Source organism: Fukomys damarensis, unplaced genomic scaffold (genome assembly GCF_012274545.1).
Source record: "Fukomys damarensis isolate Sample0158 unplaced genomic scaffold, DMR_v1.0_HiC HiC_scaffold_38, whole genome shotgun sequence".
NCBI lineage: Eukaryota > Metazoa > Chordata > Mammalia > Rodentia > Bathyergidae > Fukomys > Fukomys damarensis.
In genome coordinates this window covers 20637837-20652822 of record NW_022900950.1, presented here as the reverse complement: position 1 = coordinate 20652822, position 14986 = coordinate 20637837, and positions in this window count along the sequence as shown.

Genomic DNA, 14986 nt, shown 5'->3' with positions numbered 1-14986 from the left:
TATATTGAAGACTTCATATATTGAAGACTTTGTTGACATGCTGTGGTACTAGAAGTTGGTGAAACCTTTAGAAGATGGTGCCTCATGGAAGAAAATGAGCTCCGTGACATTGTGACCTTGGGAGTATATTGGTCCTTTTCACTTCCTGGTATCATCAGGGGAGCATCTTCTTCCCTGACATCATTGTGCTTTGTTACAGACCCATTGGCTACAGGGCCAAGCAAATGTGGACTGAATCCATATTGTGTCACAGTAGTGGAAATCCAACAGAAAGCTGGCACCAAGTAGGATCACTGCTGTGACTACACTTAAAACCATAGTTCAGAAGGTTCTGAAATTTGTGTACAGAAGGATATTGAAAAGAAAAAAAAATCTTTTAGAAGCCTGAGCCAGAGAAAACACAGAATTTTATAAAAACATTTTTTATAGCCAATTTTTGTAAAGGCCCTTAAAACCAGAATACCAATATAATTAGGAAATGTGAAGGATATGCCAAACAAGTTTCAGGTAGAAATCAGCACTTCATTGGAAATTGTAAGAGAAGTTGTTCATGTAGACTCTGGTGAAGACGGTGACCACATTATCCCCACACTGAGACTTTTAATGCTATTTAGATTTACAGTGATACACTTGTTTACCTGTTGGGGGAAATTTCAATGCAACAAAGCACTTAGGTGAGGGAATGAGTATTACTGGCTCTTTGTAGCAAGATTGAATGTATCAGGAGAAAACTAGTCATTTGGCCAAAAAAGGAGCATGTTCAAAGTTGCTGGTGAGAAAGATATAGAGATTAGCACCATTAAAATGAAAGCTAAGTACACCACATGTGAATAATTGAAAATAAATGATTTGATTTCATCTCTGAAATCAACAAAGTACTAAATTATCAAAGATTAAAGGGTGTAAAGCTGAACCCATTTCAATAATTTTCTTTAAAAACAAAGAGGCCAAAGGACTTACTTCAACATGGGCTATGCTAAGGAAAATTTTCCTAGGATTCCTTTCCTTAAATTCAGCCATCAAGGCACCAGACACAGCTACAGCTAGGGTTTCAGTGGATCCTGGTACAGGTCACACCTCGAGCACAATATAGTGTCACTTACACTATTGTGGTTTAATGGCATGAAGACTGCAACAGTTAAGTGATTCTGCAAGCCTCCAATAAAATTTCAAAAGAAACCTGGCAGGACAGGTAGTGTGTGGCAATATCAGAGTCCCTCCAAACAGCCCCCGAGAGGGTGAAATTTTGAGTGAAAATGAAACAGCAATGGAGACCCTGGGAAGTTATAGACACTGCGTATCTACTGAGACAAGCTGTAGTCAGTGCAGAATCAGTCAGCCCAAATGAGTGGTTATGTGAGCTGCAGCCGCCCAAGCTGTGGGTGCAGAGCTTCCTGAATCCTTTGCAGCTCTCATCATCCCTCTGCATGCCTTAAATGTCAGACACAGAGACCTGAAGATGTAATATTTGTCCTTCCAGTTTTTGTTTTTGAATTGTTTTGATATCCTATTATTTTCCATTTAATCCATTTTGAAGCAGAATGATTCACACTATATCATTGTACATTGCAGGGATATGATTTTTTAAATTTCATTTTTACCAAGTTGAATTTACCTTGATTCTGAGAGTGGAAACTTTTGAGCAATGGTGGATATGCTGACTGCATGTACTCCTCGGGAAAGTCTGAACGTCTTTTGTACTGTGAGATGAGCTTGAACCTTCAGTGACCACAAGCAGAATTCTATAGTTAGGATTTGCTGTCTCTAAGGATCATACATTAACATTTATTTGTTGGCCTTTCATGCTGTTGGGTAGTACTGAAATCCTTAGGGGGAATTGGGGGTGAGTGGAAGGAAGTTAGTTTATTAGAGTAGGGATGACTTTGAAGGAGGTATTGGGACATATCTCTCTCTCTGTCTCTCTCTCTCTGTTTCTCTCTCTCTCTGTTTCTCTCTCTCTCTCTCTCTCTCTCTCTCTCTCTCTCTCTCTCTCTCTTCCTCTTCCCTTTCCTCTTTCCTAGGTCCATGGGCCATGTGTAATACCATGGTACTGTTGTGCTACTGCTCCCACAGACCCCAAGTAACAAGGCTGAGCAACCATGAACTGAAATCATTGAAGTTATGAGCCAAAATAAACATTTCCTCTTTTTAAATTGATAGCCTTAGGTACTTTGTCACAGTGATGAAAATCACTACACATACAATGTTTTTTATTCTATTTATTTGGATAATCATGACAAGAAGAAATTAGAAACAGCTAGAAACAAATTTTTTGTATTAAAATTAGTACTTTTTTCCCATAAAGAGTATCAACAAACCACAATTTAAAAATGATAAAGGAAACAACACCAAAGAAGTATCAAATCAAAATGCACTAAGCCAGTGACAAAGAGAAACCACATAGGAGAAAAAAAAAAACCTTTCCAGTAATATAAAATACATACTATATAAAAAGCAATTGATCTGAGTGTGGTGGCAAATGCCTGTTGTCCCAGCACCTAGGAGGTTGAGGAAAGAGTATCCAAGTACAAGACCAGCCTGATCTACATAGTGAGTTCAAGGCTAGCCTGAACTGCAGAGTAAGACGTACTATCAAACAAACAAACAAACAAACAAACAAAAATACCTAAGATAGCACTGACTCCACATTTTGTGTTTGAAATAAAGAGAGCAAAAAAGAAATGCCACCTAATCAATCAGTTATTAAATGGAGGAAAGGAGTTGAACTGTGTTACTAATGAATGTATCTTTCACAAATAAAATAATATATACCACTGAGATATACAAATACAGAAACATTACAAGTGGGTCACATTACAGGAAATAGTAAATAAAGCCTTCATATAGAAGAATAATGCTATAAAAGTTAAACATGTATACACAAAAGATGAAGTATTAACAACATGAGACAAATTTTAGCAACATGAGACAAAGTCTCACTGAGAATTTGAGATTGATATAGTTAAAAATTACATGAAAGCCTAGGTAGACCAAAGAATAAAAATATTAGTAAGCTGTGTAAAGGCACGCTTATTCAAATATTTTGATATACACTAGATATCTATAATTCACTTGTTTATTTATGTTCATTTTCTTGTAATAAATTTCTTGAAGTACATTATAAAACTGCAATTTTATGGAAACACTTTTCAAATTGTTATTCTTCTCTAGCTTTTTGTTTCAGATGATTGATAAGCCAAAGGACCTGTGAAATTTTATTTCTTGCGTGTGATGTCTGGCTTCTTGCTCTTTTCCTTTAAACAGGGTGAAGATTAAGATTTTTATTTTTTATAACTCCAAAACCCGTATAAACATGGTATCAATGAAGTGCATTTGGATTTATTCCTTATAAAATCTTTTCCAAGATACTTATGCTTGGAATCAAGAGAAAATAAATGTATATAGGTTTTATTTATAAATTTGATATTTAGAAAATATTCATTATAGAATAAGAATAGATTGGAAAATTATTGGTAATACTTTATAACAAGTATATATAGAATTTAATTATGTTTTAGACAATATAATCATCCATAATTTCAAATTTAACAATATGGTTTTATATTATATTATAATGTATAGCATTTAAATAGGGTTTTCTACACTGAGAATAGCTTCAACTGCAAATGTAACAGTTTTGTTTTTCTTTAACTGCTTTCTTTTTTTCCCATTAAGTTTATTGGTAAATTTAAAGAAAACAATACTGTTACATTTATCATTGGGATCTTGTACCTCTACATGATATGTCTTGGTTCTTACTTTTTTCCATACACATGCCCTCCCTTCATCCCCTTCACCCTTCCCTATTTACAAAGAATTTGTTTAAATTTCTTCCTTTTTCACATTTTTTTCTTTTCCCTTATATCCTTTCCCCTTCCCTTCCCAATTCCCCATTAGCCATTTTCTTCATATTTCACACAATCAATTATAACATTTGAACATTATTTACACTTTTAGTTTCTCATACCAAAGAAACTATTTGATATTTGCTCGTGTGTCCTATATATTTCACTTGAGTACAGCCTCAATGTGTATCCATTTAGCTGTATCTCTAGTTTCTCATTCTTCAGTAGTACTCCATTTTATAGAAGAGACGCATCCTCTTTATAGCCTTCTTATACACAAATAACAGATTTACTGAGAGAGAAATTAAATTCTTTTACAATATCTCCAAAAAAACATAAATATCTAGGAATCAATCTAATGAAAGATGCAAAACACCTATACTCTACAGAAGAGGATATAAGAAAATGGAAAGACAACACTTGCTCCTGTTCCAAAACCTCTATACAGATCCAATGCAATCCCAATTGAAATCCCAACAGTATATTTCAGAACTTGAGAAAAGAAGCCAAAAATGCTTTTGGAACCAGAAGACACCTAGAAGAGCAAAAACCATTCTAGGCAACAATGACATGGCAGGGGGTATCATAATTCCCAACTTGAAACTATATTACAAAGCCATTGTGATAAAAACAGCATGGTACTGGCAAAGAAACAGACCTGAGGATCAGTGGAATAGATTAGAAGATGCAGAAACAACTCCAGATGTTCTCAGCTACCTCATCTTTGGCACAGGAGCCAAAAGTCCTCACTGGAGGAAAGATAGCCTCTTTAATGAATGGTGTTGGAAAAACTGGCTTCCAACTTGCTGAAGATTAAAACTAGATCCCTATCTTTCACCATGCACTAAACTAAACACCAAGTGGATTAAAGATTTAAATATCAAAATAGAAAAACTAAGCTGACTGGAAGATAAATTAGGTAGAACTTGTGAAGACAAAAATTTGCATAGGAGAAGACTATGCATAAATCCTTAACTGCTCTCTGTTTAGTGGTTGTCTTGCTGTCTTCATCAGCTATATTGTCTAGTATGAGTCTACAGTGATTTTGAAGGAAAACCGTCCTTTGCCTTGTTTCCAGTCTTTTTGTGGGGGGGTGAGACAGGGTCTCACTATGTAGTTGAGACTGACCTGGAACTCACTATGTAGCTCTGGCTGGTCTCGAACTCACAGTGATCCCCTGCCTCAGCCTCCCGAGTGCTGGGATTACAGGTGTGAGCCACCACACCCGACCTCCTATCCAGTCTTGATTCTGCATTTTCTCATCAACTGTGAGGTATCCATAGATTTTGCATTTTATAACATTGTTGTATGTTAAGAAATTATTTTAAGAACTTGTGATCACAAATGGATACTTAAATTACTTGAATTTTCCTTGTTATCTATTAACGTGATTAATTTAATGTGTCTAATTGTAAATCTTTAAGTAAACTTTCATTCCTAGGACAGTTTGCATGTGCTTCTGATGTCTTATTGTTTTATGTTCATATTGCTATATTTAATTCCATAATACAGAATTTTACATCTAAATTTATGTGTGGTAATACTTGATGCATATTTTCCCTTGAGTTAGAAAAATGTTAAAATATGAATGATACTAAATAAATCCATATACTAAATATTTCCTTACAAATATGTGGTACTTTGAAACAATTTTACAAAATTGTTTGTATACATACATATAGATTTCATGTTCATGTGCATGTAGTTAACCTGATTATTTTTGTGCATGTGTTATTGAAGAACACTATTAAGTGCAGTTTTTAAGTGTATGGCTTGCAAAGTTGACATAAAATTTTATACTGATGATGGGTGACAGTGTAGATAAATATTACTGCATGGAAAAAAAATTTCTAGATTTATAATGTAAAAAGTGTAAATTTTGGCAGTAATATTTATTAATCTTGGAAGACTCTTTAATGTATCAGGTGAGAAGAGCAAGTGATTGCATTTCACACATGGAGTTTTGAGATTACTTAACATAAGATATTTAAAGTCCGTTTCTGACACATAGCAAATGTGTATTTACTTAGAAACTATAAACTGAATCTCTGTACTGTTAATAGTTACCAGGAATAAATTGAAAATAAAGAAAATGTTATCCTTGCTCTGGTAAAAGGTTAAAATTTATTAGGAGGATGATTGGATGAATAAATGTGTAGCTATTCAAAAAACCTTTTTTGATTTGGTGGATAGCTGACAGAAACTCATAAAACTAAATTTTCCCTGAGGTTTTAGTATTCTACTGAGTACCTGCAATGCAAAAACATTCAGTTTTAGGTAATGTGATTGAAACATGTGAAGTAATTTGTTTGGAAAGATGTGTCTTTGTGGAACAAACTGTTCATCTTCTAATCTGAAAAAATGAGTACGTTTTAATAAATTAGTCCTATTTATTTTGATAATATTGTATATTGGCAAAAGGTATAATTGCTTGTAACTAAAACTCAACATTGAAAATGGACAAATTTCAATTATTTATATTTTCTAGAAATTTATAAAATTTAATATAAAATCTATGTATACTTTACATCTCTAGGGAACTGGAAAAGAAAACCAAATATGTGAGCAGAAGTCTTGAAGAATGCACTGAGTGTAAAGGGGGCTGATTCAATAATTCTAGTTACTATATATTATTCCATTTCCTTTATTTTGTGATGTTTAAATTTTGACAAGGATTTAAGTAATGTTAACTGAATTTTAGATTTTTAACAGAGTATGTAGCAGCAGATATATTTTTATAGGAATAAAAACACACCAATAAAGAGTCTTAGAAAGTGAGAAACAAAATGAAATCAAATATTAAATGATTTCACTGTAATCAAAAGATTTCAGGTCGATTTTATTTGCAGGTTGTCAATGATGCATTGTTTTGTTTTCTGTTTCTGTACCATACAGCTTTTTAAAATATAATATTTTGTAAATTTTACTTCAGATGATTTGGAAGAAAAATAACGAAAGATCTATAGTCCCATGTTCCATTGCTTTACATATCTTAATCTTCCAATTTATTGTTCCCAATAATGTTTCCTTCTTTCCAATATATTTTTTCAAAGTATCTGCATTTTTGAGTACTTAAAACATTGCATACATTATATTGTACTTCAACATTATATTTTAAACTTTTAACACCCAAAGGCATAGTTTAAAGGTTATCCATTTTTATACAGGTATCTATAGTTCATTCATTTTTACTGCTGTGCACCAATATTTTTATATCTACATAAGTAGCAGGAATGAGTGGAGATGTTGTTGTGACCAGTGTATTGATCTCCAACGGGTGATTGCACATGAGCAATAACGCATTTGACAAGGAACAGGTTGTTTTCTGCATTAGCTATGAGGAGTCAGGGCAAGTGGAACAATGACAGCGATATTAATATATCACCTCCAGGTGACAGTAGAAATAAGAAAGCTATTGATTTTACAGCATATTTGTCTCATGGAGAAAGAGAGATGTTGATTTATTTTAAAGCGACCACTTTCATATGATTTTTATGTAATTTGTGTACTATGTTATACTTTTCCCATATGAGATTTAAGAGTATAAATAAGGGCTTCTTTCCATTTTGGTATGGATATCAAAGCTGATGAATTTTAGAAAAATAGGAGATTTCTAAGAGGAATGCTTTATATTTAGAAGTAGGGAAAGGTTTTTGTCCACCAAACTGCTTTTACCAATTATTTCTATAAACAGTCATATTTCCATAAAATAAGGAATTTGAACCAACTGAAAATAAAAAGAAAGAAGTTCCACAGAGACAAGTTGCTCTGGGCACTAAATGAACAGAATACCATTCAACTGATCATGTCCAATAAAATTCAAGTAGAAATTCAATACAGAGAATGAAGAGAAGAAAAATTATGATAAATTAATAAGAAATGGTATAAAGACAATATATACAAAGAAATATGCTCTGGTAAGAATGTATAACTAACATCAGTTCTCCAAAGGAAGTAAAATATTTTGAAGTCTTATATATAATTGCAGGTGAACTTTTATTCCATAATATTAATAAATGGATGCAGAAAAATTTTAGAGTATAACAAAACTATTTTAAGAAAAATTCTGAATATCATTATATATATATATATGTGTGTGTGTGTTGTGTGTATATATGTGTATGTTGTGTGTATACACACACACACACACACACACACACATATATATATATATATATATCAGGATCTATTGTTTTCTATCATCATCTTCAGATGCTAGTAATAAAGCATCATTCAGATTTACCATTCATTTTTTCAAAGTCAACTGGAGAGAATAGTAATAGGCACTGCAGATGTTCTTTGGAAATCCCAAATCTCTTATTATTTGCTGAGTATGGACCAATTTTAGGCCCCCATTCTTTATCCTAACACTTTACACGGAACGTATGTTATTTTAAAATTGGTACGCAGGTGAATATAAAGCCTACTGAATTAATATTAAAATAATTGATCTCATTTTGAGGGAGTATTTGTTTTTTAGACACGGTGGCACATCCCTGCAATCCTAGCTATTCAGGAGTCTGAGGCAGGAGCATCACAGTTTAATGAAGTCCAGGGCAATTTAGTGAAATGCAATCTCAACATAAAATTTAAAATGGTCTGGGGTCAAGTAGAACCTCTGGTTTTATTTTTTTTGAGGACTCTCCTCTTCTAGCTATCTTCCTGAAAGAGTTAAAAGTGTCAAGGGCTGGGGATTTAGCTCAGCGGTTCGGTGGCCTGCCTTGCAAGCGCAAAGACATGAGTTCAATCCCCGATACCAAAAAAAGTGTCACTCCACAGTGATACCTGTATACCCATGTTTGTTGTAGCAGCACTATTTATAATAGCTAGATTTTCAAAATAGTTCATATGCCCATCAACAGATGTCTGGATAAAGAAAATGCGGTATTTATACAAAACTGAATGCTACTCTGCTATAAGAAGGATAATTTTTAGACATTTTTAGGTATAAAGAAACATCTCAAGACCATAATATTAAGTGAAACAAATAAGATTCACAAGTTTAAATATCCTTTTGGTTTCCTTGAGTGAGAAACACTAAGTGTAAATAAAGAGCAAAATGGAGGCTAGGTATTGGAAAGTAGGAAGATCGTGTTCAAATGTGAAGAAAAAGGAGAGGAGGAAGAAGAGAAAAGATTTAAAAATAGACAATGGAAGGAAAATACAGAAACAGAGCTTTTGTACATGGAGAGGAGAAGGGTTGAAGTGAGAGGAGGGGAATAGGAAAATAGAATTGATATAGGTACAAATTGCATAGGTACAAATTCCCCCTGATGAATGTGATCTTTCTGTATGGCAAATGTGTACTAATAAGAAGTAATCAGGCTGGGGTTTAGGTTAGTGAGGAGGGGCTTCCCTTGCATACTCAATGCCTCGGTTATTCTCCAGTACTTAAAAATAGAAGAAAATACAAATACATACTAATAATCAAGAGAATAAGAAAAGTGTTTAATTAGTGGGAATAACATAAGTCAAGGTTCTCTTTGAATTAAGTGGATTTCCTCAAACAAAAATAATGCTGTGGTTTTTCACTGTTTACTTATCAAAAACTCTGAAATTTTCAAAGCTAAAATAACCCTGAGGAAAATGTAATATTTTCATTTTCCTAAATCAAAGAACTAATAATCGTACAAAAAATCTTGCATCAGGCAACATAAACAAAGAACAAAAACAATAACTATATTTAGGCAGTCTCACTCCATTTCTAGCACTTTTATTACTTCTCCATAAGAAGATTAGCTGGCGATCTGTGTTGTCTCTCCTGTGAACTATCATTGACTCTTTAATCATTTTTTCATTATAAATTTTGACACAAAAATTTCTTTTGGAGGTGCGAATTTTTAGGCTAAAATGAAACACAATTAAATATAACTCAGAAATATGTATTTTTTCTATTAGTTATTAGTTACCGGATGAAAATGAAAGCCTCTTCTCCCATATCCTCAACCATAAGGGATGCTCACACTGCACAGCTGGAAAGAACTCAATAACTGGCATGTGGGGATATGGTGAAATTTAGCCTTTTCAAGCAGATTTTTTAAAGCAATGACATATTGTCTCATCAACACATCTAGGAGCTTCTATTTTTGAAATGCTTCACTTATCACTTGTAGAGTGTTGAAATGGAACCTATTTTTTCCCTAAAGAGAACATTCCTTAGCAAAGACAGATTGTGTCATCTGCTGTACGAAACTGTCCCTCATGAAACACTCTGTCTATGGAGACAAGGACATGCTTTCTGTCTGCAAAACTTGAATATTTAAAACTCAGAACTTTTACTTTTTTCCCAAGTGATAATTTTTGTTAGGCACTAATAATTGTAATGCTTCGAATTTATATTCCTTCAAAATCCAATTTTTCTAATCAAGACAAATTTATGCTTTATAAAATACAACTTAAGAATGATAGAAAATACAGAACACAAATGAATGTTGTAATTGGAATAATTGCATATATTGAAATATTATTGGTTAATACCCCTGCTCTCCCTCATTCTCCCAAATTATGCATATTTTGTGAAAAATGAAGGAATTAGGTTAAAGCAGATGTATGTGCAGATGGGGAAAATTTGATGGACTTTGAACAACTCTGGTCAGGGATGTTGTCTTTTGGGACACAGGGATGGCTCTGCAAGCATAGCTGTTAGAGGAAGCTTGAATTCCAATAACACAATCCTGCTTAAATCTTAGAATTTCTTCCTATTTGGCTGTATTGGTGCTTGGCATATACTGCTAGGAGAAAAGCAAAATATGAATATATATTTTCAACATAAACGTTTTGCTGAACTATAATATTAATCTCCCTCTCCCTCGATCTACTTTCCCAGTTGCCATGAGGTGAGAAACTCCACCACTGACACTGACTTTGCTGTTCTCTGCTTTACCACAAATTCAAAAACAATTGAGTCAACTGACCATAGACTGAAATTCTGAAAATGTGAGCTAAATTAAACACTTCTTCCTTTTACATTTTTAAACAGCTTTATCCTACAAAACTTTTTTTAAAGCAAAACATTTATTGGCACATTTTAGATATAATGACAGCATTCATCATAGTGAATTTGTAGCAGTAGTTACCACAAGCATTTTGCACAGAAACACAAAGCTGAGTGACAATAGCACAAAGTTATAAGTTTAAAACTCTGTGGATTTTGGTTATAAGATTGTTATATAATAATCTACCCAATAAAAATTCAGATGAAAACAACAAATAGTCCCAGCATCTCCTCAGCCTTCTTTTTTTCATTTTTGAGTTATTACCCCAGAAATATAACTGTAGATCGTGACTTTCATTTTTGCTATCTGTTCTACCTGTTTCATTTTATACACAGATGAGAGCATACAATATCTACTTTATTATTTCTGGCTTTTTTTACTTAATATTTTCAGGCTTATATTGTGGAAATTGTTTCAGTCATTCAGGTGTGAAAAAAGACTAACAAATCAGTAGACTTATGTGTTTAATGTAAATAGAAATGTATATATACATATATGTATAATTTTAATGTAATACATTTTAAATAATGTATGCTATAAGCATCATGTATGGGGCTCACTTATATGCTTAAACAAACTGAAAGGATATTTTATCTGAATCTATCTGAAAAGATGAATGTTACAAATTCTATTAGTGTAAGAATAGGAATTTGAGAAGGAGCAATTGGAATGTAGGGAGGCAGAGGACTGACAGTGATCTTTTTTTCTTACCTATAAATTGATATAAATTGTACAAATCTGTTAAGGCAAGTGAAAGAGACAACTTCATCACCCAAACTCTTAAGTACAGTCAGAAAACCTTAAATACAAATATAAATATTATAAATTAGAAGGTAGACAATGAATGAATTTATTTCTCCCATCATATTTATATTTTGCTTATAATAATTAAAACTTCTCTTCCTGATTTCCATTATAAGGAGAGTTTTTCATAATTTTACTCCATTTGCTATGTAGGAATACAATCCTATTTCTGTTCTATTGGTTAACCTGAAATTTAAAATAATACTAAACTTGATATTCTAATAATATAGTTGCTTTCATAATTAACTGTGATGGTTTATCTTTATTGTCAGTTTGGTTGGCTACGAAGAAGCCTGGATAGTTAACATTTCTGGGTGAACCTGGGTGGATTGTGAAGCTTTGATCTTGGACACTACACCTGTCTTTAGTTCCTTTTCTCACAGTTTTCTCAGTCCTTTACATCCTGAACATTATGAGGTGAGCAGTTTTCCTCCACTAAGCCGTTCCACCATGGTTTTTCAGCATTTATGTGGGCTGACCACGGACTGCTACCTCTAAAACTGTGAGCTAAAATAAATGTTTCTTCTTCAAGTGGCAGATTTCAGATATTTTGTCCTAGCAACAGAAAAGTGATTAACAGACTGATATTAAATTCAAACAATCTTAGCAATTTATGGGCACCTACATTTTACATATCTTCTCCATATTTATGTTTTCACTGAAGTATGTAGTTTGTGTTTATTTTGAGAATTTTAGCCAAATAAGCAACACTATATGTGATGGAGACATAGGTAAAATATGACTCCCTGGTTTTTAATGTTGAAATTTGGCTTCTTCACTTACTAACTACAAAACTGAAAACTCTTGTTACTTTAATTGTTTTATTTTGTATTTTTGTGTCTTTATTTTCACTTGAAAAATAGAAACAATTATATGAGAAGAAATCAAGCTCTCTTCCACTTTCTAAAAGTGATGAGTTTATAGCTAAAAGTGATTTGGGAACTGAAGTTTGGTTGGAGGAGGTGGGTGACTGGAGTGTGCCCTAGAAGAGTCTGTCTCCTTCCCTCCTCTCTTGATCCCTCTTTGCTTTCCAGCTCTGGGCCATGAGCTGTGTTATTCTGCTGTGACACCCTGCCTCAAAGCCTGCCTAGTACAAACCGAAACCTCTCCAAACTATGAGCTCAAGTAAACTTGGAATTCCAGAAATATATCTGTAAAGTGAACCTATTTCTCTTCCCTTACTTATTTTACTTAGTTGCTCTTTTGTGTTTTCCAGTATTTATAAATTACATTATATCTGGAAGTTCTTCTTGACATGACAGTAAATGATTTAGAAAATTATCTTCCAGGTATCTGTAAAAAAAAAAAAAAGTGATCTCATGCTTTTGTCTACATGTTCTTTAAGATGTATACATTTTACTTAATTTGAGCTATTTAATTTAGTTGTATGCATGCTTTGTTTACTCACTTTATAAATATGTAATACATATATTTTAATTTGCAAAATATATAACTATGCCAATGTAATTATAGATACAAACATCTAATCGTATACACATATTAGCTATATTTGCCTGTGTTTCCAATGCAACATTTTTTCTAAGTATTTGATCTCATTTTACTTGATTTCATTCAACTAAGAATTTTATCTGTTTAGTCACCCTTACTTATGGTTTTGCAGAAGTGAATTTATTTTAAAAATTTTATTACCTTTTCACAATTAGGTAATCTTTATTGGACTTATGTTGGTGATATTTCATTTGTTACTTTATGTAGCATCCATAATCATTGTTTTGTTAGATACAAAAAAATGTTGAGTAGTTGCTTCTTCTAAATCCCAGTTATGAAACTAGGGATGCAATCTCCACTGATGTCCATGTTTTACTTTGCTGAAATATTGTGCTTCCAGTTCATTGGATGATACTGTGTTTGTGTGCTCTGACTCACATTTTTCATTCTCCTTTCCTTCCCTTTACTCATTTTAGATCATCATTTACCTCTGACAACTCTTCAAAGCTCCTCTCTGTCACTTGTTCTCCATCTTTTCCTTATCAGCATCTTCCCCAATAAATCTCATTCTTCTAATCTCATCTTGTCATATATTTTACAAAAGACAAGCATTAATCCACTAGGTAGTCTCTCTAAATAAGGGAAATCTATTGTATTTTGCATCTTCAACCAGTAAGAGATAATAGTGATCATCAGACTCAAGGAGATATTGTATATGAGAGTAATATCTTGATATATTCTCCATATGATGTAAATAAATGCCATTCTTCAGTAGGAATGGAAGGATTATATGGCTCTGTACCTTGTCTTGGCTGTCCTTCTAATAGCCTTGGTGCTCAGTGTATATAAATTGACTGGTAGAATGTCTTGTGCTCCTATGTGGAACTGAGATAAATAAGGTTCATTTCTCCTTGGAATCATAATTATGATACCATAGGAGATATTTTTTACTGTGTATATAGTAGAAAAATAAACTAAGTGATTCTTGTGTCTGGATCAGAATCAATGTGTTCGTTGAAGTTGATAAGCAAATTATGTTATAGTTTATGTTCACACATTTGAAGCCTTAGAAAGTAGTATCGCTCATCTGAGTGAAACAAAGACAATAATAAAGGATAAATAGAAGGAGGCAAGGTAAATCTCTCTCAATAGGGAAATGGTCCAAGGGGACAGGACAAGGAGTGAGGAGGAAGGAAAGTGGATATGTAAAATAAAGTTATGTCATATACAGAGATCTAATATTGTCAATTAATGTAAATACTATATGTTACAATATGAGCTAAGATTAATGGTGTCAACAAGAAGGAATGATGGAATAGAGGAGTTGGAGGAGGAAGAGGGGAAGGAAAGAGAAAAAGTTTAAAAAAGAAAACAGCATATTATGTAAATGTAATCATTCCCCGACTATTATAAAGTGCATATACTACAAAATTGTACCAATAAAATTTTAATAGCTTTAAAAAATATGGTCAAGATAAATCCTTCCAATGTGAGACAATGGCCATACACTTCACATGGATAAGGTACTGCCTGAAATGAGGTTGCACATGCTATGCTCTGAAAAATTGTATGCCTGACTCATTCAGAACCTAGAGAATTGTACATTTCTGATAAGGAAATTATGGAGGAAATGAGAAGCACAATGAAAGTGAACTAAATTGAATAATCAAAAAGCACAGCATGAAGATCAATGTGTGTCCCTCTAACGACTACGGGAAAATGTTCTGTATCTAATATACACTAAGTCAGGGAACAGATAGGTCTAGCATTTCCACACAGTATAGAGCTAGAGTTTCCATACTCTAACACTTAAATTTTTCGTAATATTCCTGTGATATCCATCCATAATGGTAGATATCTTTTTTTTTTTTTTTTTTTTTTTTTTTTGGGTTA